The 13456-nt window shown below is 43.7% G+C and overlaps 1 protein-coding gene across 2 annotated transcripts in view; it reads left to right on the plus strand.

The window, feature by feature from the left end:
- Nucleotides 1-13456, plus strand: part of KIRREL3 (kirre like nephrin family adhesion molecule 3) — a 1115257-nt gene that overhangs the window by 801114 nt on the left and 300687 nt on the right. The window lies entirely within an intron of this gene.

Here is a 13456-nt window from a genome sequence, read left to right on the forward strand (position 1 = left end):
AGAGGGTGGCCAGGAGGCAGAAAGGATTTGAGATCACACAACAACAACAAAAAGTGGGTCTAGGAATCAGAGAAAAGGGTGAGTGAGTGGGAAGGGAGGCAAAAGTGAGTGGATAGGGAAGGAATGGGGCCAAAGTCTGGCAAGGAGAAGGAGTTATGAGGGGGGGGGGGAAATGGGGCCATGGAAACCCACTCGCTGGCTTTGGGGGAGTCACACTCTCTCAGCCTCAGAGGAAGGCCATGGCAAGCCTTTCCTGAACAAGTCTCTCTCTTGGCAAGAGAGAGAGGGAGAGAAGAAGGAAGAAAGGAAGGAAAAGAAGAAGGAGGGAGGGAGGGAAGGAAGGAAGGAAGGAAGGAAGGAAGGAAGGAAGGAAGGAAGGAAGGGAAGAAGGAGGGAGGGAGGGAGGAAGAGGTAAGAAAGGGGGAAAGAAGGAAGGAAGGAAGGGGAGGGAGGGAGGGAGGGAGGGAGGGAGGGAAGGAAGGAAGGAAGGAAGGAAGGAAGGAAGGAAGGAAGGAAAGAAGGAAGGAAGGAAGGCAAGAAGGAAAGGGGAGGGGAGGGAGGGACAGGAGGAAAGAAAGAGGGAAGGAAGGAAGGAAAATGAGAAAAGGAAGGAAAGAAGGGGGAAGGAAAGAAGATGGAAGGAAGGAAGGAAGCAGGGAGAAGGGAGGCACTCTGCACTCCACAACAAACTCCAGCTCCCAGAATTCCATAGCCTTGAGCCAGAAAGAGTTAAAGCAGTGCCAAACCGGGGTAATTCTCCAGTGTGGATGCAGCCCAGGAGTTGCAGAGTGCAGCAAACTTCTCCCCCCCCCCCCTTTCAGCCTCAGCAAGCAGCTCTCTCTTCCTGCTACTCAGAGACTGGCAGTGCTGCTGGCTGCTCTGCTTGCCTGATTGTATGATCCTCAGGCTAAAGCCACTCTCTCTCTTTCTCTCTCTCTGACGCCCCCTAGAGGTTGGTGCCCTAGGCAGCTGCCTAGTTTGCCTATATGGACAAGCCAGCCCTGGGTGGTTGTTATTAAACATCCATGGTGACCCTGTAAATGAGACATCTCCAAGACACTCTGTCCTCCACTGCTTTGCTACATCACTGTAAATTCATACCCATGAGTCTATCTTTAAAAGAGTTCACCCATCTAGCTTGTGGCCTTGCTCTCTTTCTGCTTCCTTCCACCTTTCCTAGAATTGTTGGGTTCTTTTCAGTAAGTCATGGCTTCTCATCATGTGGCCAAAGTATGACAGCCTCAGTTAAATCATCTTGGCTTCCAGAGAGATTTCTGGTTTTTCTCATAGAAGCATAGAATCCTAAAGTTGGAAGAGACCCCAAGGGCCCATTCTGCCATGCAGGAACTCTCAGTCACAGTATCCCCAACAGATGGCCATCCAGCTTCTGCTTAAAGACCTCCAAGGAAGGAGACTCCACCAAAATCTCAGAGGGATTCTGTCAAACAGCCCTTACTGTCAAGAAGTTCCTCCTAACATTTGGGTAGAATCTCTTTTCCTGCAGTTTGCATCCATTGTTCCGGGTCCTTTTCTCTGGAGCAGCAGAAAACAAGCTTGCTCCCTCCTCAATATGACATCCCTTCAAGTATTTAAACAGGGCTATCATATCCCCTCTTAACCTTCTCTTGGACTGGTAATCTACTTTTAAAATAAAATTATTAAAAGCAAGAGGGAGCTCTTGCTGCTCTCTTGATAGATAGATAGATAGATAGATAGATAGATAGATAGATAGATAGATAGATCCCTCTTTCCATTTGAAGCAACTACTGAACTATCAAACAATGTGGGAGCTAGTAAAAAGAAGTGTGATTCATTCTTAACAAAGGAAGGTGATTAGCTCTTTCTGTCTAACAATAGGGAAGTGTCAGGATGCCGGGAAATGAATTAAGAGTATGCTATATCTTGAGGCTGTTATGGGAGCACCTCTCCTTTATATTCCAACCTGTGCCTGCCTTTATTGTAATTTTGACTACACATTTTAAAATGAGATTAGGGTAAATTGAAAATACCTATAATTTCTCATCATAATTGGCTGCACTCCCAACAAAGCAAGAATCCTGGCTTGGTGAAATTCCATCCTGCCTAAAGGAGGCTGTTGTGAGGCCTCTGTTTAAAAAGTCATCCTTGGATCCCACAATAATGAAAAGCTATCGGCCAGTGTCTAACCTACCATTTCTGGGCAAGGTTTTGGAACGTGTGGTGGCTTCCCAATTCCAGGGATTTCTGGATGAAACCGATTATCTAGATCCATTTCAATCTGGTTTCAGACCTGGCCATGGAACAGCGACAGCCTTGGTCGCCTTGATGGATGGCCTACGCAGGGAACTGGACAGGGGGAGTGTGTCCCTGTTGGTTCTCCTGGACCTCTCAGCGGCTTTTGATACCATCGATCATGGTATCCTTCTAGACCGCCTCTCTGGGATGGGGATTGGAGGTACTGTTCTACAGTGGCTCCGTTCCTTCTTGGAGTGGCGAACTCAGAAGGTGGTGCTGGGGGACTCCTGTTCAACCCCCTGGCCAATGACCTGTGGGGTCCCTCAAGGTTCTGTGTTGTCCCCTATGCTGTTTAACATATACATGAAACCACTGGGAGGGGTTGTCTGGAGTTTTGGGGTGCGGTGTCATCAATATGCAGATGACACTCAACTCTACTACTACTTCCCACCTCAATCCAAGGAGGCTGTCCTGGTTCTGAACCAGTGCCTGTCTTTAGTAATGGACTGGATGAGGGCAAGCAAGTTGAAACTTAATCCAGACAAGACAGAGGTGCTCCTAGTCAGTCGGAAGGCAGATCGGGGAATAGGGACCCATGTTAGATGGGGTCACACTCCCCCTGAAGACACAGGTTCGCAGCTTTGGACTCAGCTTTGAACCTGGAGGTCCAGGTCTCTGCTGTGACCAGGAGTGCTTTTGTACATTTAAAACTTGTTCACCAACTGCACCCGTTCCTTGAGAAGCCAGATTTGGCGACGGTAGTACATGCCTTCGTTACATCCCGTTTGGACTACTGTAATGGGCTCTACATGGGGCTGCCTTTGAAAAGTGTTCGGAAAATTCAGCTGGTTCAAAGAGCTGCTGCCAGGCTATTAACAGGGGCAGATTACAGAAACCATACAATGCCCCTGTTGAAACAGCTCCTTGGCTGCCAGTTTGTTTCCAGGCACAATTCAAGGTGCTGGTTATTACCTACAAAGCCCTACATGGCTCAGGTCCACACTACTTGGCAGACCGTTTCTCCTGGTATGAACCGGCGCGGACTCTGAGATCCTCTGGAGAAGCCCTTCTCTCCATCCCAACACCTTCACAAACATGGTTGGTGGGAACACGAGAGACGGCCTTCTCGGTGGCTGCCCCTAGACTCTGGAACTCCCTGCCCAGGGAGATCAAAACATCTCCCTCCTTGATGGCCTTCTGCCAGCAGGTGAAGACCTACTTGTTCACACAGGCATTTAGGGATTTACTATAAAGACAGGCTGGGATATTGGACCAGTTTAAAATTCTTTTCAATGTACTTTTTATTTTAATAATAATAATAATAATATGTTTTATTTATAAACCGCTATTCCAAATAGATCATAGCGGTGTACAAGAAAATTATAAAACAGTACAAGAAAAATCTACAATTAAGATACACTGTATCTTCAGGCTAGCCCCGATGATGCTGGGCCAGCCTGTTCTCTCCCTCAACGGCCGAAAGATGACAGTTACGGAGGGAGGGCACTCTGTCTTCAGGCCAGCCTCTGATGACGCTGGGCCAGCCTGTTCTCTCCCTCAACGGCCGAAAGATGACAGTTACGGAGGGAGGGCACTCTGTCTTCAGGCCAGCCTCTGATGACGCTGGGCCAGCCTGTTCTCTCCCTCAACGGCCGAAAGATGACAGTTACGGAGGGAGGGCAATCTGTCTTCAGGCCAGCCTCTGATGACGCTGGGCCAGCCTGTTCTCTCCCTCAACGGCCGAAAGATGACAGTTACGGAGGGAGGGCACTCTGTCTTCAGGCCAGCCTCTGATGATGCTGGGCCAGCCTGTTTTATTTTTTATTTTTATTTATTTTATTGTACTATTTATTTTATTATTTTAAAATACTATGAAGCTGCTCTGAATCCCAGTCCTGGGAAAAGAGCAGGATACAAATAAATAAATAAATAAATAAAACCCGGAAAAAACAGATTCTTTTAGCACCGCAGGAAGGACGTAATGAGTGCGGCAATGGTACAGTCATTACATAAGCGACATGCGGCAACGTGCAGATGCCGCGCATCGCTTGCGTCACAATGGTGGCACCCATATGGATGGGACACCACCATTTTAGTGCTGCCGTGCCATGCTAGGGTTAGGAACCATGCTGTTGCCATGCGGTACCTAACCCTAAAATCAGCACCAGCACGGCACATTTGGGCCGTCTGTTTCAGCCCTATAATACCATTGCTACCTCTTTTTGCTCAGTGGAGGTTTGCAAAAGCACTTCTTGTATGTGAAGTGGTTATAAGACCAGCCCTGGTGGCGCAGTGGTTAAATGTCTGTACTGCACCTACTCACTCAAAACCAAATGGTTGCGAGTTCAATACTAGCAAAAGGGCTGAAGCTTAATTCAGCTTTGCATCCTTCCAAGGAGGTTGCTAAAATGAGTCCCCAGATTGTTGGGGGGCAATTAGCTTACACTTTGTAAACCACTTAGGGAGTGCTTAAGTGCACTGATAAGCGGTATAGAAATGTACTTGCTATTGCTATTGCTATATAAGTATCCATGAGGTTTTCTCCACTGATATAGCCAGTTACTGGGCAAGTGGACAGAAACTGTTGACTCCCCTACCCCCTTGTCTTTGGATCAAATGTCAAATGTTTTTCTGCAGAAGAACAGTTGGCTTGTGAATAATTTACCAACCTGAACAACAAGCTCCAGAATCTAAGTAGAAATCCTCCTCCCACTACCTGTCATGACCTTCTATTTCTTCATTTTTACTATCCAGAGATCCAGACCACCTGTAGGGTCTGTAACCCTACATCATACCCGAAACTGCTAGCACTGTCCAATCATTTTATTAATATTCATGAAAAGCAGGTGGTTTATTGGCCATCAAGAAAACATTCTCTTCTCCATCTGGCCTGGAGAAATAATAAAAAGGGGGATTGTCCTCCACTAAGCAGTTCTGTAGAAACACAGACAAGAAAGAACAGGAATCAGTAATTAGCAAGAAATAACAAACCGGCTTGAAGTGTAATTTGTAGCTAGTTACCAAAAAGCTGAGATGCTGGAACCTGCCCTCTCTGGTAAAATGGAATTTATACAGTGCGTCTGCCCCATCCACAGACTCAAGCTCATGCGGGACGGCAAGCCTTGGTCATTAAAATGGTGCACGCACCCAGGAGCGCACAGCCATAGCAAACACCGGGACTTGATTCTTCCCAATTTCCCCCTATGCAGGGGTGTGTGTGTGTGTGTGTGTGTGTGTGGAACAGTTCCCTCATGTATACAAAGGGTCCACTGTATCACCTAATGTAAGGCTGGGTCTGTCTGCACTGATAGGATAACCTGTCTTACAGCTGGAGATTCTGGAACTGTGGGAAGGATGTGCTATTTGCACTACCAGCACCCACAGTGAACTGATACAGGCAGCAGTGTTGATATACATTGTTGTGCAAATATGTGCTTATGTAGTCTTTTTGCAATGGTGCTTTGGACTAATAGAATCACAGAATCATAGATTTGGAAGAGACCACAAGGGCCATCCAGTCCATCTACCTGTCATGCAGGAACTCACAGTCAAGGCACCTCTGACAGATGGCTATCCAGCCTCTGTTTAAAGACCTCCACCACAGGGGTTCCACTGTCAAACAGCTCTTACTGTCAGGAAGTTCCACCTAAGATTTAGGTGGTATCTCTGATTATATGTGCTGATGTGCTCTTGTTCAATCTTCTTGCACATCTGCAAGAGGATGCGCCAGAGGAATCACGAGAATTCAAAAGTGAAAGTTCCAGGTAGGAAGAGTTCAATGGCTTGCCTGCCCACTGACACTCCTCCCTACTGTGCATGCACTGGCTCACAAATGACGTGAAAGCACACAGCAACAAAATGCCTCCTTGACATGACTATTTATGTCAAGGTGTGTGCTGGGTTCATAACCCTTGTCAAAGCGAACACAAGCAGAGTTTCTGTATGTGAACAAGATGCTCAGAAAAAGGACTGTGAAGAATCTGAGTTGCGTAGCAAACTTCCTCTGTCACACAGGAATGAATCTCAGTACAGCGAGGTTTCTCTCAAATGAGGGTTCTTTAATCTTTGTGACATAACTATTTACAAAGATTACACAGAGTATCAGACATCCGTCTTGAATACTCTCAAATAAGTTACTTTGGCCTGGTCCAGATGGGCTGGAAAGGATGCCCTCAGGGCGGCGCTTCCAGACGCTTTGCAACCCTTCCACGTGACGAGTAGCGCCCTGTACACATGGGTGCTGCCATTGTTATGAAAGAGCCATGCAGCATCTGCACGGCGATGCCGTGGCACTTGCATAATGAGTGCACCAGTGGCGCACTTGTTACACCACGACCGCAGTGTAGAAAGAACCCACTTTTGCGGGTTCTTTTTCTGCCAGCGGGAAGCCTCGCCGTTTGGTGGCTGAGGCTTCCCTCTGGCGGAAAACAGGCACCAGTAGGACGCCCTTTTTGGGCGGTCTGTACCTGCCTTTACCAACCATCGACCATAACAAACACCTCTGAGGCAGTTACAGTAACACCAACTGTCTAACTGACATTGTTTTTCTGTTTAAAACTTAATTTGGATTTGGACAGTGTCTGGATTCGGACAGTGGTTTTGCATTCATTTAGTTTAAGCTTACCAAACGTGAACCTAAAACTAAGCCCAGGCTGAAGTTCTGCAGATATTTCTGAACTCAAACAATTAGTGGTAATAGTTTGGACTTTGTGTTACAATGTGAGATGGCTTGTTTTTTTCCCTTTCATGCTGAGTTTTACACTACTTGATACTATCCAATAACATGAAATTAGAAATAACATTGGGCAAATACATACAGCAGGATTTTATCAGGATCTCAATGTGTTTTGATTAAATTTTAATGCTCTTTTCCACTGTGACTTGTAATAAAAAGGTGTAAGGTCATGCTTACAAAAACAGACATATGGGAATGTTCAAGCAGCTGTAAATGCCATGCTGAGATGAGGTCAAACATTATATACTAAGTTTATACTATATAGTTTTATTTAATTGCTAAGATTAAGTTATAAACTTAGTATCTATTTATTTGTATTTATATTTATAAGTTATAAATTTGTTATTTTGAGTACTTTTTATTTTAATTTTTTTTTATCCATCTTGCTTGGAGGGGCATTCCAAAGCTTTGGGAGTACTGTATACACTCATGTATTGGTCTAGAAATTTTATTCAGAAAAATTGACCGCAAAAACCTGGGTTGACTTATCTACAGATCAGTGTAAGTAAGGCGGGATACAGATTGCCCCTTTCCCTGATGGATCGGGCCCCGAGGCCCCGATCTGTTGCTTTTCCAGGCCTTGGGGAAGCAGTAAAAAGCTTCATGCCCCAAGAACACCCCAACAGCGGCGGGGAAAGAGAGAAAGGGGCAGCTCAGCCCCTTTCTCTTCTGTGTCGCTGGCGTGGCCATGTAAAGGCTGCGCCAGAGATACAAGTGGCAAAAGGAGCTCCGTTTCAGAGCTCCTTCCGGCACTGCTGAAAGGGCTCCACAAGCGCGCTGTTCCATTTGGAGGCGGCGCGCGTGTGAGGTAATCATGGTGGCCCCCGTGTGGATGAGAGGCCACCATGATTACACCCCTGTCATGTCCTAGGGTTGAGGCCAATATGGATGTTGAGTCCTCGGCCAACCCCTAGCATGTGACGGGGGTGCCATATCTGCCGGTCTGTACAGCGCCTGACTTATCAAAAAAGGAACCATTTCTTTCTCTGAGTAGAGTGGCACAAAGCAAGAGCTTAGTCCATCCCAGGATTACTTAATAAAGCACTGGTCCTTCTAGCAACAGAATATATATCATCTAAGGATGTATATTGCCTTAAAGCACAGCCCTGTGCATATTTTCCTGGGAGCAAATTCCACTGAATGAATTGAAGTGGGTGAAAATTTTGTTCCAGATTGTTTTGTACAAATTTAGTAGATGAATTCATAAAAAATGAAGATTTAAATAATTCAAATGTGGAAGAAACTGAATGTGACAGCTCTGCCCATTCAGGGATTTAACTAATGAAAATGGTGTCATCTGTACACCACAACCCTGAATTGTCCCCAAATTGGCACGTTTGGCCCATGTGCTTCATGCCTCAGTATTTGTGATGGAAAGACCCCGAGGCTTTAAAAACTTGGATGCAAGAGAAAACAAAATTTTCTCATCCTGCAATGAAGCTTACTTCTAAGTAAACGTGTAGAATTGAGCTGTTAGATCAGTAGTGTGTTATAAGGGGTAAGTTTCTATTATTAGATACTGCTTCTATTTTATTCCTAAACTCTTTATTTTTCCAAATATAGTCTTCAGGGCAGTTTACAAAATCTATAAAAACAATGAGAATATAGCAATTGCAGTAACAAAATCAATCGACAATCTAACAGTTAAAACCAAGAAAAACAATTACTACTAATTGAGTGTCAGCAGTCTGGGAAACAAATAGTATGTTGGCTGGGCATATATAAACCACACTGTAAGCAGTGAGTTAGGGAAAGATACCTTTCAAAAACTCTATCTGCCAAATGCCTGGTGAACAGTATTGATTTCTCCTGCTGCCCAAAGATAACAAAGGCCTGTTACAGACAGCCAAAATAAAGCTGCTTCAAGTCACAGTGGAGGTATGGTGTTTCAATGATGCATGCGTCCTAAGAGTCCAGAAGTCGCACCAAAGCCACGCTCCAGCCCTAAGGACTGGAGCGTGGCTTTGGTGTGGCTTCTGGACTCTTAGGACGAATGCATAATTGAAACACCATACCTCCACTGTGACTCGAAGCAGCTTTATTTTGGCTGTCTGTAACAGGCCAAAGACAACATACATAACTGTGATAAACATATCTGGGGAGAGAGTTCGTTAATTAATCTATTCTTGTTGAAATGGAAATATTTACCCATATGTCTCTCTATAGATACCTCTATAGGAGCCAGCATAGCATAGTGGTTTGAGCACTGGACTGCAATTTTGGATTGCAGTTCAAATCCAGATCAGGGTTCAAATCTCACCTGGCCATGGAAACCCACCCTCAGCCTCAGAATAATCCCATGATAAGGTTGCCGTAAATCAAAAACAACCTGAAGCCACACAACAATGACACTGTCTGTCTATCTATCCCTCATAAACCATGTTTTTTTTAAATACACTGAGTTGTGGGGCTTTTCAAATCCAAATGAACATTCCAGAATATTGATGGTGAACAATAAATTAGAGTTATTTAGGGTTAGGGTTTCATACACATTTTTTTCAGCAAGAATTCCAAGAGGCAGCTAATAGCTTCCATTCTAAGGGGCTCTTATGGGTTCTTTCCCCAAACCTGCTTATCTCCAATACAAACTCAGTACTTTGGATAGCTGCCTCAAAGTACAGACTACAATCTTGTCAAGACCATGTTGCACCCTGGTCTGGAAAATGACATGGATGTGGCTACTAGGTGGAACTGGAGCAGAGGTTACTACAGTTATACAGTCATCCCTCCAAATCTGCGGCTTTGATATTTGCAGATTTGATTATTCACGGATTTCTTTTTTTTTTTAATATAGTCTTTATTAAGTGTTTTTAAAATTTATACAGAAAACAAAGAAATTGATTCTTCACATCATGACGACTTAATACACATCCATGTAACTTTATCCGTCCTCTTCAGCAGTCTTCAGATCGAATTAACTAATAATCTAAAACCTTCCTTCCAAGCGTTATAGATACATCTTTTCCCTCAATGCTAAATCCTTGTTTTGTCTTGAATGTCTCTTTTTCCTGGTGTTGAACCTTACATTGTTTCTGTTTCTTACACATATACCCCTAATAACTGCAGTTGTTTTCTTTATACTGTATCCTCACAGTTCCGTATTCCATTTCAGTTTTATATGCTTCCGGATAGGTTCCCATTCCCTCTCCCTTTCAGTTTTCTCCTTAGTGTTCTCATTGTGTATTAACATTGCACAGTCCATATCTTTAACTTCTATAACCCTTAACAGCCATTCATCGATAGTGGGCATATAGGATAATTTCCAATTTTTCGCCAGAAGAATTCTGGCACATGTAACTAAATTCAATAATATCCTCCAGTATCGTTTCTCATATACAGTATAAATAAACGAGGTCATATTTAATAGGTACAGTTCTGGTATAAAAGGGAAATCGATATTCAAAATTTGCTTTATGTTTTTATGAATTTTTAACAAATATATTTTAACTACAGGGCAAGCCCACCACATATGGAAATGAGACCCTTTTTCTTTTTGACACTTCCAGCACTTATTGTTCCCCAATCTGTATATTTTGGCAATTCTTGCTGGCGTATAGTACCACCTGTTTGTAACCTTTATGCAATTTTCCTTTAATTCCTGTGAAATTGTAAATTTATTTGACCTCTCCCAAGCGGTTTCCCAATATGTTCTATTTCTGCAGCCCATGTTATCATATGAGTAGATATTATATCTTGTTCCATTTCCCTACTCAAAAACAAATTATATAACTTCGATATTTTACCTTTATCCCTTGCCCCAATTATTTTATCCAGATCATTTTGTTCCTTTTCGAATCCTTCTTTTTGTAAATCTTCTTTAAATCTCTGCCTGATCTGATAGTATCCAAACCAACTAATAGTCTTACCTGTGGTAATTAAATCTTCTCTGGAAATTAAGTCTATACTGTTACTATGATTTGTTTTTATTAAATCCTTGTATCTTACCCAATTTGGTTTTCCTTCCCACCTTCCAAAAAATGCCTCTTGCGTGGAGACCCATTTAGGTATCCCTAAGTAAAACCTATCTTTGATCTTTTCCCATATTTGAAATAGGGCTTTTCTGATAGAGTGGTTATGGAAATCTTTGTTTATTTTGTCTTTGTTGTACCAGATGTAGGCATGCCAACCAAATCTCAGATTGGTTGCTTCTAAATTTAGTAAATGCCTCTTCTCCAGATTTATCCAATCTTGAATCCATGTCATCCAGCACGCCCTGTAGTACAATTTGAGACTGGGTAATGCACAGCCTCCTAAAGTCTTTGTATGGAGAGGAAAAAGATCAAGAATACAAAGGAAGGTATTAATTTATTCACGGATTTCATTACTATGTTCTCTCTAGGACTGCCTAGGTCCTCCGGTGCAACTCTGTGGTCAACTTTAACTAAAAGTTGCACTGAAAGACCATGTGTAGCTACTCCAGTGCCATTCTATGGTCAGTGTATGTTGGACATTGACCACAGAGTTGCACTGGAGGACCTAGAGATTCCTAGAGAGGTGTCCTCTCAGGTAAAAACAGTGTTTTTGTTATTTGCAGTTTTTCCATATTCACGGGGGTCTTGTTCCCCTAACCCTAATGAATATGGAGGGACAGCTGTACAACAATATATACAAACTATCCTCCCTTAAAAAAGAATTAAATAATTTAAGATTAAAATTACATATTACATAAAAACAATTAAGACAATAACAGTGGGCAGAGTCATGTATGCGGGGGGTTGTTACATGGCCAAGTAGTTTATTCTGGGAAGGCCTGCAGAAGAGATCCGTCTTAACAGCTTTCTTGAAGCTATCAAGATTGGTGATTTGATGGATCCCATTCGGCCGGCCATTCCACAGACTGGGAGCAGTTGCAGAGAATGTCCTCTGGGAGGTCACAATCAATCTGGTATTTATGGGCTGCAGTAAATTCCTCCCAGAGGACCTGAGAGCATCGGGCAGATTGTATGGAAGTAGGCGATCCCTTAAATAAGTTGGACCCAAGCCATGTAGGGCTCTAAATTGGTGGCATGGCTGTCACATGGCTTCCAGGAAGACCACCTATATAAGGGAGAAGGTTACTATCTCCATTGTTGGGTTGTTGTGGTCGGTGGTTGGCAAAGCACTTTGTTAGTTTGTATAATAGTGAGTATTCAAGACAGATGTCTGATAATCAGCATAATCTTTGTAAATAGCTCTGCAACAAAGATTAAAAGCCCTTGTGTTGAGTGAAGTCTCGCTGTCCAAAGATTCATTCCTTGAAGCTGGGAGCTCAAGGCTGCAACCTGTATGTAGGAGGAATTTTTCTGTGCAGCTCAGAGCCACAGACTTTTCACAAAGATCTTCTTCCAGGTATCCTGCCTACGTGCATCAACTCTGTCTGTGTGTGCGTGCGAGACACAGCTCATCTATATGCACTCCAACAAATCTGTCCAGTTACAAAGTACAGATACTCACTGTCCAGTTAGCATGAAAGGCACTTTGACAATATGGTCAGTCTATTGATGGACAGAGTACGTGGCTTCTGCATCATGGGTCATTGAAAAACAGCATGGGATAGCTCTACTACTCAGAAGCCAGAGTTCTCAGGAGGTTCACAAAACGGAGCTTAAAGCATGAAACATGAGAACACAATATGAATAATACTACAATTATATTCTGCTTTGAGCAGACCTCACTTGGAATACTCTGTCCAGTTCTGGGCACCACAGTTCAAAAGAGATGTTGGCAAGCTGGAGAGTGTCTATGATGAAAGGTTTGCCCTAAGAGGATCGACTCAGGGAGCCGGATATGTTTAGCCTGGAGAAGGGAAGGTTTAAGAGGCGACATGATAGCCCTGTTTAAATATCTGAAAGGATGTCATACTGAAGATGGAGCAGGTTTGTTTTCTGCAACTCCAGGGAATAGGATCTGGAGCCACAGAGTCAAACTTCAGGAAAAGAGACCCCAGCTCAACATTAGGAAGAACTTCCTGACAGTGAGAACTGTTTGCAGTATGCTCCCATAGAGAGTGGCGGAGTCTCCATCTTTGGAGATTTTTAAACAGAGGCTGGATGGCCATCTATCAGGGGTGCTTTGATTGTGTTTTCCTTCATGGCAGAGGGTTAAACATTATGGCCCTTGAGGTCTCTTTTAACTCTATCTCACAGAGAGAGAGGGTGGGGGATGGAAACAACTGTCAAAATTCTTCTCATCCCTGGAGAAAGGTGCTGCAGTGGTTAAATGTCAGTACTGCAGCCACTCATTCACAATCACAAGGCTGTGAGTTCAGTACCAGCCACATGCTCCAGGGTTGACTCAGGCTTGCATCCTTCCAAGGAGGTTGCTAAAATGAGTCACCAGATTGTTGGGGGCAATTGGCTTACACTTTGTAAACTGCTTAGGGAGTGCTTAAGTGCACTGATAAGTGGTATAGAAATGCACTTGCTATTGCTATAAATATATTTACCATTCTTCCCGCCGGTGAAATATGAAAAAATTAAAATCTTTTGTCTCTCACACTGGCAGGACAGGAACTTCCATTTGAAATCT

The sequence above is a fragment of the Sceloporus occidentalis genome, unplaced genomic scaffold (assembly GCF_023333645.1).
Source record: "Sceloporus occidentalis isolate IW3139 unplaced genomic scaffold, rSceOcc1.0.p SCAF_9, whole genome shotgun sequence".
In the NCBI taxonomy this organism is placed as follows: domain Eukaryota; kingdom Metazoa; phylum Chordata; class Lepidosauria; order Squamata; family Phrynosomatidae; genus Sceloporus; species Sceloporus occidentalis.